The following is a 14,437-nucleotide window of genomic DNA, read 5'->3' as shown; positions in this document are numbered from 1 at the left end:
TGATTTTCCAAGGTCTTGATAGAAACCGCCTGACTCTTGCACAACAGCTTAAGTTCCTCAAAATCAGCACTAGTAGGTGCAGCTGCACTTCCCTGTTGAGGATATGATTGCCTTGTAGCATACTACTGTGGTTGCTGGAATCCAGGTGGGTTAAACTGTTTACTCACTCCTTGCTGATATGTTGGCTGAATCGCATTCTGATTATTCCCCCAGCTGAAATTTGGATGATTTCTCCTATTAGGATGATAGGTCGCTGGCACAGGCTGCTGTTGTCGCTGATAATTATTCACATACTGAACAGATTCATTGACAAGAGAACACTGATCCGTAGCATGAGAACCTGCACAAAGCTCACAAATCATAGCTATTTGATTAACTCCATACGTAGCCAAAGAATCGACCTTCATTGATAGCGCTTGGAGCTGGGCTGCAATAGCGGTGGCTGCATCAACTTCCAGAATACCTGTTACCTTGCCTGACGTCATCCTCTGAGTTGGGTTTTGATGCTCATTTGCAGCCATCGTCTCTATAAGATTATACGGCTCAGTATAGCTTTTAGCCCATAAGGCGCCTCCAGCTGCTGCATCGAGCATGGCCCGAGATTGGGCCCCCAAACCATTATAGAAAGCAGTGATCACCATCCAATCCGGCATTCCATGATGTGGACATTTTCTCGACATTTCCTTGTAGCGTTCCCAAGCCTCGCACATAGATTCTGTAGGTTGCTGCGCAAACTGAGTAAGAGCACTCCTCATAGCAGCAGTCTTTGCCATTGGATAAAACTTCACCAGAAACTTTTGCGCAAGATCTTGCCACGTAGTGATGGACCCAGCTGGTTCAGAATGTAACCAGTCTTTAGCCTTATCCCTCAGTGAGAATGGGAAAAGCCTCAACTTGATAGCCTCATCAGTCACGCCATTATACTTAAAAGTGCTGCAGATCTCGACAAAATTTCTTATGTGCATGTTGGGGTCTTCAGTTGCCGCTCCTCCAAAAGAAACAGAATTCTGCACCATCAGAATAGTGCCCGGCTTGATTTCAAAGGTGTTAGCTTGAATAGCCGGATGAAGGATGCTTGACTGAATATCATCAATTTTAGGCCGAGAAAAATCCATAAGAGCTGGATCAGCTTGAACAATACGATCTCCCATGTTTACTGGTTCTTTCTGCTCAGCTCCTGAATCCGAATCCTCAAAATCTAACTTCTCCGGAATATCAAGAACTTCGTGTGTCTCCTCAGCTGTATCTAAAGTCCTCTTGCGAGCACGAGAATGAGTTTGCATAAACGCTTGCTAAAGTACCTGCAACACAACCGAAAAGAGTAAGTAACTATTACGTCCTAATCACTGAGTCCTAATGACCAATGATGGTAAGCACATAAAATAAACAAATACGCCGAGTCCCCGGCACCGGCGCCAAAAACTTGTTAGGGCGAAAACACGCGCTAATATTCACACAAGTATACGCGTTCGCAAGTAATATAGAATACTTTCTAGTTCGTTCCCTCAGAGACTCAGACTAATTTATTGTCTAATTAAACTCACTCACCAATGTATGATTACTTCTCAATGTTAAGATAATAACACTTAAAATTGTTGATCAAATATTAACTATAATTAACTACTTAATTAACCACTTAACTAACACTTCAAATTATCAATAATAAAACACTCATGAGATCACAACTTCATTATTACTTCCTTCTATAGCCATTGTTATTACCTTTAGCATGTGACAGTGATGATATTAATCGAATAACACAAAACTGATAAAAGCCAACTTTCATTGTACTAATACCATTCTACCAAACATCCACAATTAAGATAGAAGTTGAATAGTCATCAATTATGTTGAGTTCCTATATGTCTACAGAAATTGACAACACAACGATTTAAGCACAAGTTATTTCTTTTGATTACATAGGGCAAATAAAACTGTTAAAGTTACCCACTAATCATGCACAACGTACATGAACCTATGCTAGCATGGCAAGTTCTAAATCTCAAGATCCACCGTCGCTTCACAAGAGATTAACACCCTATCTTATATGTTCGCGACGCACATAAGACGAATATGCACAACCAATACTAGATATCATGCAATCATCACACACTAAAGTATTAAACAATTAACTAAAGAATTCCATAATAAATCCGTTGTAACCCCATGATCACGATTAGCCCATAATAGAACTTATCGCCATCATGGGTTCATATGAAATCATGACAAACAACACAAGAAAATAATAACTACACTAATTATATTAAAACAGAGTACGTCACAAGAGTAAATAAGTCAAAGCAAGAAAACTAGCATCCAACGTTACAACGAAACAAGAATCACAAGAATATATGATCCCTCTTCGTTGCGGTGTGCTAAATCGGTCTTCTTCCTTATCTCCTTTGCTTCTTGCGTAAAACACAATCTAAAACATAATCTCCTTAATACTCTCTATGAAAATGTCTCAAATCTACCTATATAATAGTCCCATAAAACTCAGATTACATAGAAGTTGGAAACCACACAGAAGTAGAAGTCTAAAATAATTTGTATTTTTTCCCAACCCTGCGCGGCCGCTCAGCATATCTGCGCGGGCGCGCAGGCTGCTGCGCGGCCGCTCAGCATTGCTGCGCGGGCGCGCAGGACCCTACTGGAAAAATTCCAAGCTTGCTCCGTTTCTTCGCCGTAATCTGCCCATTCCTTTCCTCTCGCAATGGTGAACACATGCCAAGGCTTATTCTTGATGATTCCTCCCCCGAAATGCAACTATTACCCTGAAATGCATAAACACTAGAAAAACGCATCAAATACACAAAATACTTGATTTCAAGACACCAATTTAAGCCATTTTAAGACGTTCTAAGTGGTGTAAAATGCCACTTATCACACCCCCAAACTTAAATCGATGCTTGTCCTCAAGCGTCACAGACTCAAAAACAAATACAAATATGCATGAATGCAATCTATATGAAAATGCAATGATCCCCCTCACTATAATTAACCAACCAAATTGTCACATCTCAACGAATGCAGTTAGACAACTAAAGATCAATAAACTCATGCAACCGGACATACAGCCAGAAACGTGGTGTGTGCAAATGCTTAACAGATATGCTTCGGAACTAGACCAATTACTATGACTAGACTATCCTCAAGGCAATCCTACGATTATACAAAGAATAAAAATTCTAGGCACAAAGTGATATACAACACTACAAGAACTCTGGAGCTTACTACGGAATCGTGCTTTTTATTTACAACTCAAATGCTTATTTGACCGTGCAATGAGTGAGGTCCACAAAAGACTTATACAATGGTATCCATGTAACGAGCGTTAGGTTAGCGGATCCCAGACTCTAAAAGCCTTAGGTCACTAGGCACAAAGTCCCCTAAGAACTTAATAACTCGAATACCAAAGAGCCCACTCTTGATCAATTATGCAAAAGTGCCATTGCAACAACTGAAAATCCAGTACAACATTCAAGGACCAAGCACATTGACATTAAGTACCACTTCATTAGAGAACATGTCATGAATGGTACTGTGGAACTTTATTTTTTCCAAGTGAGAAGCAACTTGCAGACATCTTCACCAAGCCACTTGATGAATCCACCTTTACTAGGTTGGTAAGTGAGTTAGGTATGCTTAATTACTCTTAATCTGTTTTGATGTCTAAGCAATTTGAAATACAGCCAGAATAAAATTTGATGTTTCTTGTCAAAGATGAAATTCTGGCTAAGTCAGAATTTACATCTCGACGGATGTTCATTATCCATTGAAAATGAACATCTGTTGAATCTTATCATCCATTGAAATATTAAATATTATTCTAGATAATTTTATCTCGATGGATAATTATTTAATCTTTATCCGTCAAATTGCTCTCAATCTTAGCGGTTAATTCTAGGCATTATCCGTCGAATTTACTTATAGCCTGTAAGTATATTTCAATGAATAATCATTAGAATTTTGTCAGTTTATTTTATTTTAAACGGCTATTTTGGGCTAATTTCATTGGTTACTTTATTTTTACTTTTTACTTTTTAACCGTATATTTTTTAGAAAATATAAAAGCCTATTTCTTTTTCATTTTTACTTTTATCTTTCTCAAGCAATTTCTCTAACTCTTTCGTCTCCAAGCAAAAACCTTCTTCTCTACAATTACTTTTACTCTCATCAATGGCACCTGTAGTCAAGATCATGTCTCAAACTGGGTTTGTTTATGAAAAGAACAACTTCGTCACACTAGTGAACAAAGGGATTGCTGCTTCTGAGGATTACCACAAAATGATGGATTTCATTTGAAGTTGCAAACTGAAATATGCTATGTTGGAGTCTCATGTCATCTATTGTGAAGCGGTTGAAGAGATACAGACTACTGCTGTTTACAACTCAAAGGACAAAACAATTACATTCACTCTTAAAGGTAATAATTACAGCATAAACAGTGATATAATTTGTGCTTGTCTTAGAATACCTAATAATAATACACTAGTTCCACACACAGACACAAATGTAAGCTCTATGCTTATTTCTATGGGTTATTCTCTTGACCCTGTCAAGCTAGGTGAAGTTAGGAAAAAAGGCCTTAGAAAGGAGTGGAGTTTTCTCTATGACTCCTTTATTAAAGTCTTTTTTGGAAAAATTAGTAACTTTGATGTTGTGACTTACTCATTTGTTAACATGCTGTATATGCTGCTTAGTGATAAGTATCATAACTTTAGTGAGTCTGTCTTGTATGAGTTATGTTATAAGCTATAAGACATTAAGAAAACATCTAAAAATATATATTATGCTAGAATCTTTATATTGCTAGCTAACTTTGTTTCTGAGAATCTTATCATTGAGAACCCAACCAACAAGTTTGATTGTTGGGTTCAAGAAAGAAGAGTTATTGCTGATTTGAACAGGGAAGAAAACTTCAGTGAGGTTCCTCTAATCTACCTGCCAATCATGGAGGGGCCTCAGGTAAGTGAGGTAAATACATATGTCTCTGCTACTTCTCTACCACAAGTTTCTTTACAGACAACTGTGGCTATGGCATCTGTGAGTTTGCCCCAACAAATGCCTACCCAAGCCACTAAAACCAAAATTTATAAATCCAAGTCTCAAAGACCCCACTCTAGTTCCTCTCAAAAGGGACTAGTTTCAAAACTACTAAAACCAAATAGGGGAGTGTGAAGGGAAGTAAGCTTGGTGAGGGACAGTGTGAATATCAAAGAAACCCTAAGAATAAGGAGGGAGAGGTGTGTGTAACCTAGCCTAGCCATACTGCAGTTTCCCAATAAACTTTAGTGCTTAATAAGGAATCTAGTTCATTACTAGTTGCATCTTCCCAATAGGATGTGACTATTGAACAAAGCTCTCACACAAGAGAACAGGCCAAAAGGGTTATGAACGCAAACTTACCCCAAACTTACACAAGAAAGAGGAAATCTAAAATACTTGGGGATACACAGGGTGCACACACTGTGCAAACTGCAGTCAAAGACTCAGTTATAGCACCTTCTCAAAGTCAGATTAATGTGGCTCCAATAAATCTGGAGTCATAGATAAAATCTCTTATCATAGAAGCACCTCACACACAAAACTCACTCACAAACTCACTGTATGTGGACATGAATCACACATCAATTCCTGATTTTCCATCTTTAATTCTACTGGAGACGCCAAAATCTCAAGCAAGTAAGCATCATCTTTTGGATGATTTGTTGGCTCACTTGCCATTTTTTTCTGATTCTACTGAGAAATCTGTGCAAAATCTCAAATCAATCACCACAGATTCTATAGTAGTTTCCACTCCAAACTCTATCATTTCTACTATCTTGACGAATATCCTTCAACCATTGACTAGTGATTGTATCTCGATGAATGTGCTTATGAGCAATCATCCGTTGAAACTCTCAACTACTATATCGACGGATGTCTCTCATCCGTTGACTATCACTGCACCACTTGAAATTTCAACTATTGTTACGAGTGCAGATGATCTATTAGTTGTACAATCCCTCTTAGGATTGGGGGAAGGGAGTGAACAAAGTGAGAGGTTGAGTTGCTCTCAGGCAAAAGGACAGAAAATGAGTGAACAAATGCAAGCTATTTCTTCCAGCTTGGAAAAAGAGAGTGAGATGAGCCCCACCTTAGAAGGTGAAGGTGCGGGTGTGAGGGTGGGAAGCCAAGAGGAGCCCTTGATACAAAAATAGAGAGAAAATGAGAGAAAAGCAGGTACACGAGAAATAAGGGTGGACACCATTGCTAGTGAGTCAATGAATGTCAGTGGTGCAGAAAAAGAGAGACTGTTTCAGCAAGAATATCAAGCTGGTATAGATTCTATCTCTTTGGATGCTGAGACATTTACTCATCTTGTTCCAGCATATCAAATTCTGGATGAATAGGGCAATGAGGAGGCTGAAAAGATACTAAAATTGGTACACACAACAACTTTAATGCTAAGGGCCAAGGATGCAATCAACTCACTTCCACCTGCAACTGGTGATGATTTTGAGTTAGATTCTAGTGAAATATTTGGGGATGCTTCTAAAGATGAAGAGGATTTCATGGACATAGGGGGAGATGCAGGTCCTAGCTCAAGCACAAACACTCCAACATGGATATTTAGCAAAGACTGCAGTGAGCATCACTTCAAATCAACTCTATTCCACATAATCCATCAGACTCAGACAACTCTTCAAGCTACTACAGATGCCAACACCAAGTGTCTTCTCCAAGAACACCTTGGGTCTCTTCACTTGCACAAAATCCAATCTCTCAAGCAAAATCAAGACCCAAACACAAACCAACTGTCAACAAGGGAGATCAACTCTTCATTTATGACATTAAGGAATTTTCAGACCTAAATCTCTATTTAGACGAGCTAGAAGAAGTAAGAGCTATTAATTCTTACAAGCATCTTCCATAGAGATTGGTCTTATTCTAGTATAAGGGTGGAAAAAAGATAACTTGGCCTCTTCACAGAATTCTCAATGAAGGCTATTCTGTTCTAGTAAAGATTTTCTCCTCAATAAAGAAGAACTTTGGGTTCAATATAGTTTCCAAAGAGATGGTACTGAATAAAATTGAGGAGATAATGAATAGCACGAGAGATCCAAATGCACTCCCAAGAGTCTTATTTATTCCCTACAATGGAGATAGAGCGCATTTGAGACCAAACTGGATAATAGAGTTCAAGGATGAGGAGAGCATCAGAAGATTCTTCAGATTAGAGTATTAGCTAAAGATTTCGAGCAACGAAACTCTCATGGAGATATAAAAGATGTCGGATCATACTAATGAAGATAAATCTGAATTCTACAGGAAACTTCAAAACCAGATTGAAGAGAACAATGAGAAACTGGGAAAGAAGTTCATAAAATCAAGGAAATAAACTAAAATTGCTCAATTTAGAGGAACACCTTGAAAATGGATTGTGAGATTATCTAAAAACCTTCCTCTATATAATTTTCAATAAATTGCAGCACTGGTTAATTGTATCTACTATAAATCAGTTTGTATTCATAAGGTGTTTAGTTATCATCAAGTTTCTCTTAATTTATGCCTATAATTCCAGTAGACATAAATTGGGGGAGATTGTTAGGAATATATTGTGTACTTGATGATAAGTTGAATACAACACCTTAGTTGATTTAATTCAGTGAATTTGTAGCTTTCAACGGATGTTCACTTTAACATCCGTTGAGAGAGTAACTTATGTATCAATAAGTCTTGTAACACATTTATGCATTCTACAATACCTTAAAGATCTACAAGTTGTAGGATATTCAAAGTCATGTTGACTACTAGTTTGATATGCAAAATAGGATGGCTAATTGTAAATATCAGATGCCTTAAAATTTTGCATAAGTGAAATAGGGTTAACTGCTATGGAAGACTTTCAACAGATGATTTTACAAGGCTTCGACGGATAACTCAAGTCACATTCAACGAATGATCTAATGAAGCTTCAACGGATGATTCAACACAGCTTCAATGGACGATCCAATGAAGTTTCAATGGATGTTCTAATTCAAATAGCAGTTGATAGTGACCTGACAGTCAAATGGGTTGATTAGATGCAAATGGAATGTGGCAGTCTATTTATAGGTTTTAGAGAACAAAGATGTATTTCCCCTTCCATGCTAACTTGAAGATATTCAAAGATGCTGGATAGAGAAATGAAGAAGCATGTAATTAGACTAAGAAACATTTTGTCTTATTTGTTTGTCTTTTTATCATTTAACTTGGTGATATATAAACCAAGAGTAGCAAGAAGAAAAATAGAGATTCAATCAAGTAAGCAAACATTCAACTAGACAAATAGATAAAGCAGAATCTGTAAAGAATTTCTCTAAAGTTTGTAGTTCTACTTGTAAGCAGCTGTGTACAATCTTTGTATCACAGAGTTCTCGAATTTATATATATCTCAGGTGGAAAAGTTCAATCCACCAGAAAGTTTTTAAATACTTGTGTTTAATTACTTTGTGTTTGATTTCTCCAATATTTTCATTCCGCACTTTAGCTAAATCAAACACAGTTATATATTCAAGGTAGAACAGTTCTTAAATTGGAAAAGAAACCAGAATTACATTCAACTCCCCTTCTGTAATTCTTAGATTGTTTGGGAATAACAGATTTACGCGACAAAAACTACTACAAATTACAAACTTTGGATGTATAAATGATCAAGTTAAAATTATTCAAAAATCATGAACATTTTACAGTGAGTAAGAAATGTAGTATAAAAACTATCATAAAAATTTCAAGTAAAAATATGGATTTTTCAATTTTATAAAAATGTCGGAGCCGAGGTCGCGCGAGTAGAAATCTTTAAGAATCGCAAGAGGAGCCGAGTGGTAAAAGCAAATGAGAATAATGGACATAAAGGATTGTTAAATGAAAACGAAGTTAACGACTACTAATACTTTATTAAAATGAAGAGAGTAAAGCGAGTCGTGTAATTGATTATAAACGTTGCGTATTTACCAAACAATGATAAAATGTGATTAGTGACTAACGAAACAATAATGTTCTTGATTTTAGATTTTCAGACAAACTCGAGAACACCCTCCACCTCAAAACACCCAGGCAAGTTTACAAACCCACCTTCGTATTCTGTTGTGTTGTGGAAATTAATTTACTGCGTTTACATATAAATGTCATGTTTTCCATGATTGCAAATTACGAGTTTTACATATCGATATTGATTGGAAATACTCCCTCCATCCCAATTTATCTATCTTGTTTGATTTTTGATGGTCAAATTGACTCAACTTTGACCGTAAATAAAAACTCATTCTTTCATTATTTTGAAAAAAATTAAAATATACATATAAAAGTAGATTAAACATATTTTCTAATGATATAAATTTTATAAGTATTTTTGATATTATACAATATGAAATTTTCGGTCAAAGTTGGGTCAATTTGACCATAAAAAGTCAAATAAGACAGATAAATTAGGATGGGGGGAGTACAATATATATATATAGTATTATGTTTTAACTCTAGTGAGTAGTGTGATAATAATTTATAGACTGAGGGTCGGTCAGCTTGTATTAATTAAAAACCCAGAAATCATTCCGCAGATGATTTGGACGATTAATGTCCGTAATTATTTTATTCCAAGGGATTCGATGTCCTCTTGCGAAGTATCGAATACCTTGAATTTATTTAAAACGATTTTCAAAGATCATATTCCCTCAATTATATTTAATTACTCAAATAATGAATATTATTTGAGATATAAATATAAAAAAGAGAAGTATTCTACGATGATTATTTTATTTTAAAGTTAATTATTAAATATTGATTAAATGATTTAATATGACTTAAAAATAGTAAAACCTATCTTTAAATATTTTCTGAGTTTCGGAAAATCATTCTAATACTTTCGGATCATCGAAAAAAATTATCTCGACGTAGTTTAAATATTTTGACTATAGTGTCAGAAGAAACTCCCCCTCATTTATTTATCTGACAACGGTCAACTCACATTATCATAGTACTTCTTCCGAAAATTCTCGGAGGTATATACATATGAGATGAGCTGTGTCTGTCAACAAGCAAAATGCTTGGGGAACTTCGATGCGCTTCGAGTTATTGGGATATAATAGGATTTATCAAAGTACTAGGAGGGGTAGACTCTAGTACTACGAGTACTAGGGAGACTACCAAAGGTACCGCAGGTGAAGGTACTTTGTGTACTCAGAAACTTGTGAAGTGTGTGTATACCGGAAATGGGACACATACACCAAAACCAGGATACGAATGTATCGTCCTTCTACTAGTAGAAAAGTTTACAAATTTATGTATTATGACTGATCATCGTATTCGGTGGATTCGGTGAATGTCCTATTCTTCCGATTGGAATTGAGATGCAATACTATAACCCAAGCCTAGGTTATAGGTTTACCATTAAAGTATTTGCAGACTAATAAGTCAATCAAAAATATTATTTCAAAAAGAGGTGTATATTGCCAAGAAAATGATTCTCATGAGTATATAAATCGAGAATATTGTCAAGATATTTTGATATATATAAAATATCTGATTTGATTTAAAAGAAAAAGGTTTATACCACCAAGTTTTCAAATCGTCCTATTATACGACGAAGTATTACTTTAATAGTTATTTCCAAAATGTTTTATACATTATGGCTGGGCATTATTACTCACTCTTGCTTTCTCTTAAATGTCACAACACAACAAATAACCAGCATGCCAGTAAGAGACCTAGTCGACTACAATTGTGAGGAGAAGCCCTTGCAGCATTGCTTCAGGAAAGCAAGAACATTTAGATAGGCTTCAGATAATTGTAAGTTTATTATAACTTCATTTAGAGGTTACAAATAATAGTTTGAGATCCTGTAAAGTACATTTGAGTTGTAATAACAAATGATACTTGTTGTACATCGTTTGTAAGGCTGTAACTTATGTGTGTGTGTGTGTGTGTACGTGTGAGATTGGGGTCTGTTTGATTATGGAATCAATATAGGTTGTACATGCCTAAAAGATGGCATAACAACCCAGATTCCTGACCGAAATGGTATCAGAGCAATAAGTTATAGTACCTAGAGACGTGAGTGTTAAGAGTTATGTCTAGAAGTGAGATTAGTGTGAGAGCTCATATAGAGTTCGCTACTAAACTACCGGATGTAGTACCGACGAGTAAGTTAGGTCGGAAAGATGATTGACGTATTATATTAAGGCCAGTGGAATCATTAGAGATCATCAGAATGATGAAGATAGATTGTAGAATGGAAAATGTTACAACCGGCATTTCCGTGTAATATTAATTGTAAATTTGGTGTAGTTATAAAGTCGAATGCCAAACTATTCAATTATTGTATGCTTGTGTAAATGAGAATTTTTGCATCTTAAATTTTGGATATGTGGTATATGATTTTTTTTTTCAAATCAAAAGTTTATTTATCTCTTTCATTTTTGATTTATAAAGAATATTTTAAACCTTGAATAAATTTTTTTTTTTGAAATTTATTTTGCTCACAAATTTCAAAAGTAGTTTTATAAAATTTCTAAAAATCCAAGTTATTTTATGGTATAAATTTTATAATTTTTGAACTTGTGTTTTATTTTATAAAATTAAATCTTTATAAGTATTAATTGTCATAATTAGTAAATTACATAGTTATCCTTGCATGCAAATCCCTTCTATTCAATCCAAAAGGGCTAAAGAGTCAATAACCACCCCACTAACTCTTATTTTCTAGCCAAATACCTTCTTTACCCTTGCATGCAAAATGATCCAAGTATAAGTGGAAGGGTAGTCTTGTCAATTCTCATTCCCACTCACATTTGTTAAATCAAAAACCATAAAAACAAGTAAATGGCATGATCATTCACTCCACTCACCACCACATTTTCTCCTCCCTCCCTCCTCCCTCTCTCACTCTCGGCATTATAGCCGAAACCACCCCCTCCCCATTTTTCTTCATTCCTCAACCAAGCTTGCACCCTCTATACAAGTAAATGTTACTTCCCATACCATGATCACTCATATTTCAAAGAGTTTTGAGTAGAAAGTTTAAGTTTTAAGGTTGCATGTTAAGGTTCTAGTTGGAACTCAAAGTACAATCTTGATTCTTATGGATTTAAGGTTGTTTTTGAGAGGACTACAAGGAATGGTGAAGTGCCAAGTCTTGAGAAAGAAACTCTTGATGTTAAATGGCCATTCCCTTCTATTTCATTCGGCCATGACCTTAAGAGAGCCGAATGAATGGTCCTTAAGATCATTTTTGTTGCTTTGTTCAATTTTTGTATGTTTATGTGATAATGGCATTAAACTTGTAGTGAAAATTTGATAAAACTCTTTGCATGCTAAGTGATCATCTAGGTATAGCTTATGCTAGGCTTGCATGTCAATTTTATGATAGAATATATGTAGAAAGTATGTTGTTTTGGTTTATAAAACTCGAAGACATGCATGCATGTGGATTTCTCTTAAAATGTTATAAGATTTTGATCATTTGGAAAGATTTTGTTAGTAAGCTTTAATTTCAGTAGGATTAAGGTGTTAATATTGATTAATGCTCCTTGATGCATGGTAATAATTCGTGGTTATCTTTTATAAAAATGTATATCTTGTTGTTTCAAAAACTTAATGATTTGTGAGTTTTGAAGTGTAGTTTCTTTTGTTTTGCCATAATTGCACCTTAGGTAAGAATTGTGGCGCCCTCTAAACCCGGGTCAGAAGTTTGGGGTCCACAACACAAACACAATATATCAACCTGTATAAGAAATATTATTTATAATGACCCTACTTCACAAAACCACGGATCGTAACAGGTTAAAGTATGAAAACAAGCCACAACCTTAATTATTACATCGTACCAAATCTCAACTAATTTAACTTACAATTGATAATAAAATCATTCTTACAACCTTGCTATCTCACTACTGCCATAAGCTCCTGCCAGCTCGATCAATCATAATCCGGAATCCTAGCTCGAACATTGAACTGGGAAACCTTGCTATCAACCGTATCCTTCTTAACTGTAGAATATATAAAAAGATTCGCAAGAGTGAGCTAACTAGCTCAGCAAGTCATATTATCAATAACTGAGGTTAGACAATAATAAATGAGATGATTCAAAGGAATCAAGTTTCTTGTTAAACAATCAATAGAATTGGATTATTCATTTTAAGTTTTTAAACCAAGGTTAGGCTGCTGATCAGTCACGCACTAACCCCGAGCAAAGCACACAACACTGCTCTAACTACTGGATCCAAGGCACACATTGGCCTAACTTGACCATCGATATGGTCTGACCACGAATCTGGTCCATACAAAGAAAACTATCCAATTCTAAAGCATTTCAATATGATAAACAATAGAGTTCAATAAAACCATAATCAATAACCATAAAACATTTGTAAAAGAGCATGGTAAAAGTTCATAGTTACCAAAAAGGGTATGTCAAAATATATAAAAGAAGTGGCCTCCAGCCGGTAGGATAATCGGGTATTAGATGAATAGTGTTTTTCCAAAGTTTTAGTGCTTTGATATCACAAGGTATGGTTAAGTATAAAAGTTTTTGTATATATAAACAATTTTGTTCCAGTGTTTGGCATATGATGGATATATATTTGTGGAGTAGTATCGTATTTGTGTGGTTTAATATTTGGTAAATCCACAAGAAATGGTTCACAAAGAATAAGGCTTACAGCTCAAAGATCAAATGATGTGGCTCAGGTTCAAGGCTGGAGGATTCAAAGTATTTCCAATATAAAAGAGAGCTATTTTGAATATTAACAATAGGTCACAAGAGAATTTAGAAATATTTTCAATAAATCTCGAGAAAGGTTTAGAAGTACTTGCCTTATCATAATTGATTCCAACCTCACTTGTACGTGTCTACGACTCTATTCAACCACCATTCATCTGTTTCTCCTATGCCTTATTTCTAATCTCTGCTAATTTGATGTATTTTCTACATGTCAATTCTATTTTCTGATCACCTGCTTCTCTTTCTTACGCCTTGCTTACTCTGCTAGGCATCATAAGTATCTATCAATATTCCACTCATACGATTCTGTTCAACATATACTTCTATCTACCCTTCGTTTCACCCAAATCCGATTAACGGATTGAAAGTTATGCCATAAACAGTAATCATCGAATATATAAACCGACAGTCAATCAACAAGTCACACATAATACATCACGTAATCAATGACATATCATTTATAAAGACATTTCGGGTCATAAATAGGTTTTCTAGTATTTAAAATGATTTTTAAAACATTTTTCGGAATTAAAACGGGTCGTTGGATCAATTTCGGAATAATAAACAGGGTTCAGTTGGCCAATTCTGGCTCCGAAACAATTTTAGAATAATTATCGAGCCTTGAAAATAATTTAGAATAATATTTTAAAACTCGAAACTATTTTTCAAAATTTTTAAATCATTTTTAAATAATTA

At 35.3% G+C, this 14,437-nt stretch overlaps 1 non-coding gene across 1 annotated transcript; it reads left to right on the top strand.

The window, feature by feature from the left end:
* Positions 1-651: 651 nt before the first annotated feature.
* Positions 652-758, top strand: LOC141694098 (small nucleolar RNA R71). Its single transcript, XR_012563427.1, has one exon. It is a non-coding gene; the product is annotated as a small nucleolar RNA R71 (small nucleolar RNA).
* Positions 759-14,437: the final 13,679 nt, after the last annotated feature.

This window comes from Apium graveolens, chromosome 10 (genome assembly GCF_009905375.1).
Source record: "Apium graveolens cultivar Ventura chromosome 10, ASM990537v1, whole genome shotgun sequence".
NCBI lineage: Eukaryota > Viridiplantae > Streptophyta > Magnoliopsida > Apiales > Apiaceae > Apium > Apium graveolens.
The sequence above is the reverse complement of the archived record's forward strand: the minus strand, read 5'-3'. Positions and strand labels throughout refer to the sequence as shown.